This window comes from Eptatretus burgeri, chromosome 11 (assembly GCF_056783735.1).
Source record: "Eptatretus burgeri isolate ZD-2024b chromosome 11, Ebu_testis_v1, whole genome shotgun sequence".
In the NCBI taxonomy this organism is placed as follows: domain Eukaryota; kingdom Metazoa; phylum Chordata; class Myxini; order Myxiniformes; family Myxinidae; genus Eptatretus; species Eptatretus burgeri.
Genome location: NC_140971.1, coordinates 68,048,820 through 68,052,877, shown reverse-complemented (window position 1 = coordinate 68,052,877; position 4,058 = coordinate 68,048,820). Strand labels below are relative to the sequence as shown.

Genomic DNA, 4,058 nt, shown 5'->3' with positions numbered 1-4,058 from the left:
GAGACTGGAGAGTATAGAGAGAGCGGGCAGGTTAGGGACTGTGGAAAGGGATCGGTGCTTGTAGGTTGTCGGTTGGCATGGAGAGAACTTTGATCTTCCATCTGCTAGTAGGCCCAAAACGTGCCTAAATTCATTTCCCAGCCGAGCTTTCATCCTATCACCCTCACTCCCATTGAAGCAGTACTTCAGAGGTACAACTAGCATGGATTAAAAATATTTGCTGGTGGAATGGAACGAGGTTGCTGACCGAGGTTACCTGCTCGACGTATTGCGATATCTGCACACTGAATATTTACACTGAATTCCTATTTCTATCAATACACAAACACTCATTTGAGGTGAGATGTCATCGAACCTGTCAGTGATGGATATCCTGCATATATATAAAGATATTGTTACAGTTGTGGGGGTAGTTGGAGGAATTTAATTAGGAATTTAGCATTGAATAGAGTAGTTTGGTCTGTGGACGTGTAGAAGGCATCTTGATCTAATTAAGTAGGGACACTGTGAGCTTAAGTGTTACGTGTCACCACAGAGTGGGGGGTTGGGGGGGTGCGATGTTAGTTAGCTAGGGTTTAAGAATAAGCTTTTCTAGTATGTAATTGCCCCCTGTGACTTTTCCCTTTGTTTTTTTTATAACCAAAACCATGATGAGAAACAAGCAAATATCCCGAGCAGGCAGAAGCCCCGCCTCAAAGGGTGACGGTGGGTGAAGTCACATCCCCGAGGCTGATGATTGATGGACATGACGTCAGAAGCGAGCCAAGCAGGCAGAAGCCCCGCCTTCCCGGGTTTCGTATGAGCAGGCCACGCCCCGGAGGCGGAGGATTGTTTGGCGTGACAACGAAGAAGAAGAAGAAGGTGTGGGAGGCATCAGACTAAATAGGATGAGAGATCTGTAGAGCGCACACATGAGGCAGAGTTGATTTTGGAAGAGAGTTGAGTGGAGGGAAGGAACGCGGTCGGGAAAGAACGTAGTTAGGAGACGGCCTGTTAGAACAGGGCTATACGGCTGGGCTTCCTTCGACACACGAAGAGGACGACATGATCCTTGTATTTCTTTGGAGGCAATTTGGCTCGTGTGGTGAAGCACGATGCTGGCCCTTGGCTCTTGGTTGGGTTATTGAGGACGATCGATGCACGAAGCAGCTGTACTGGGTCTCTGAGCCTTGGTGTGGTGTGCTGCTCGCAGATTACCTGGCGTGCGTTTGTCCCGCTACGAGAGAAGTGACGAGGTGCCATTTTGCAAGCGTCTGCACGTCCTGGTGGAAGCTCCTCGATTCCAAGTTCCACAAAGACCATCCCTAGGTCAAGCAAAGTACAAGAATAAAGGAAGGGTTTTCTTTTTATTTAATCTCCCTTTGTTTGTATTCAAGTCAGTGTCTCGAGGAACCTCAACTTAGACTTTCATTTACTTCACATTATTATCATTACTTTTTGATTATTGTCCTTTGTAAATATTTGTCTATTTCCATTAAATGTGTTCATTTTAAGTAACTGTATCCATGTATTTGTAGTGGGGTTCAAGTATAAACCTCCCCGTGCCTCCATCCCTCCGCCATTGACATTCGAGCACGTGTGATAATCTCCGAAAATCAACGTGTCCACCTCCTATGAATAAGGAACCGCTCAGCCGTCCGTTATAACGGGCTGTAGTTCTTACACAGCCGTTGCCACTTGACTTAGACGACCTGCTCGGCCAGTTGTCTAAGTCAAGCAGCAAAAAAATATATCGTCCACACTTTTTTGGCCGGGGTGGGGGGATTATCCATCGGTCCATCCCCCCCACAGAATTTTCCATGCAGTGAAAAAGAAAGATAAATGTCACAAATAAATTTGTTAAAAACCATTATTAAAACTTCTTGAAGCACCAAACAGCTGTCATTAGGAAATGATGTATCTAAGTTTACAAAGAGAATACGCGCTACCACATTCTGTGTACCAGAAACGCGGGTCATGCACAGCGTCTATTTTCCGGATGTTTGAGGGGTTTTTTTCTTGCAGTGGCCAGTGGGCCTTTTGTCACATTTCCTAGTAATAGTGATATGGAAGATCAGTTTCCTTGTTTGGATCATTCAAAAATCACGTAAGTAACGATGTAATTTTTGTAACATGTGCGGTGTTATTAATAATAACCATTTCATGCGATGAAGCACGTAGGGCTGCCGAGGCAGTGTCATTTGCTCGGGATACAGTTCTGGATAGGTCGCCACTGACGCAGATACCCAAATGGCTTATTACCTCAGTGCACTGGTACTCATTTTGCTGACCGCGGAAGGATGGCCACCTAGTGTTATGTCAACGGCATGATAGGGCTCAAACTCAAGGCCCTCCGGAAATTAGATCTTAAATCTTAAACGGAAATTATAACGTGATTAGTGATTTTGAAAGGTTTTCATAAGAATTTTTTTTTGCTTTTGAGTTCCCCTTTAAGCCAGCCACCTTAACCGTTAAGCTAACACAAGACTTTGGATGTTATGACGTAAGTAAAATTAGATTACGCAAGTAAGTACGTACTTAAGCCAAAAAAAATGACATAACTAATGTGACATTACAGTTAGATCATTTTACTAAAGGGGTGAGGTATACTAAAGTATCTATCTATAATTCCAGCAGTGTGTGTGTGTGTGTGTGTGTGTGTGTGTGTGTGTGTGTGTGTGTGTGTGTGTGTGTGTGTGTCTGTGACCGCTGTTTCTCGACAACCACTGGTCCGATCTAAATGAAACTTGCCAGGTATATTGCTGGGGACCTGAGTATGTGCCTTTTCAAGGTTTGATATTAATCGGACAAGTGGTTCCCAAGTTATGGCCATTTATTTACCAAACCAATGACAGGACACGTTGCTTGGCGTTTTGCACCCACAGTATCTATCTTCTATCTATCTATAATTCCAGCAATCTGTTTGTTTGCCTTTTCAAGGTTTGAAATTAATCGGACAAGTGGTTCCCAAGTTATGGCCAAGTTAGAGCACGTTCCCCATTATGGGTTACAACGTACGGACTTCCGGGTAGTGATGACTTACTGTATTCTAATAATTTCTCGATTTCTTATGCGCATTTTATGGATAAACACAATGCCCCAATCCAGTCGTCGTTTACGAGAGCGAAGGAACGGAATGTGTGGTTGTTTGAAAGTTTTTTTTTTTTTTTACTTTCTATTGCCTTCATCTTGTGTTTTGATCTTTACTCATCATGCCCTCGGATCCTCCCCAGCAAGTGGTGGTGAAGAAGGGTTTGAAGGGTTCGAAGAAAACTGTTTCTAAGGCGACACCAAAGGCTCCCCGTAATAAACGGCGTTCCCACAGAAAGGAGAGCTACGCCATTTACATGTACAAGGTCCTGAAGCAAGTTCACCCCGACATGGGTGTTTCTTCCAAAGTGATGAACATTATGAATTCCTTCGTGAATGACATGTTTGAGCGAATCGCGTCCGAGGCGTCTCGTCTGGCGCATCACAACAAACGTTCGACCATCTCATCACGGGAGATCCAAACAGCAGTTCGTCTGCTCCTTCCTGCGGAGTTGGCCAGGCAATGCCATGTCCGAAAGTACAAAGGCTGTGACCAAGTACACCAGCTCCAAGTGAACTCGGATTCGCAACCCGCGTTTTTCCAGTTTAATCCCCAAACGGCTCTTTTCAGATAAAACGACTACTACTACTACTACTACTACTACCTTAATGACCCAAATGAAACCCACCTTTTTGTGGGATCGCCCATATGAGTTTTCCTCTTTCCACACCCCTCAATTCCGAGCATCCTCTCTCGTATCCCTCTCAACCATTTCCTTCCACCTCATTCCACCTCAGTTTTTGGTTTTCTACTTCACCCCATGCATCCATAACAAAGGCCTGCCACAGCACGTTCCGCTCCTCCCTCCAAAACACATGCTCTAAACACCGCAGACGCATCTTCGCTTCTGTTCCTTACTCCTTCCCACTTCCTAATATTCTCATTCATCTTCTTTTCGCTCTAAGAGATCCTCATCAGCCCTTTCATAACCACAATCTCCATCTATCCTCTTCGTTCCTCAAGGCTCAAAGCCTCCGCTTCATACAGG

At 44.8% G+C, this 4,058-nt stretch overlaps 1 pseudogene; it reads left to right on the top strand.

Annotated features, from left to right (window-relative positions):
* Positions 1–3,169: 3,169 nt before the first annotated feature.
* LOC147017289 (histone H2B type 1-L-like) overlaps positions 3,170–4,058 on the top strand; it is a 2,750-nt pseudogene continuing 1,861 nt past the window's right edge.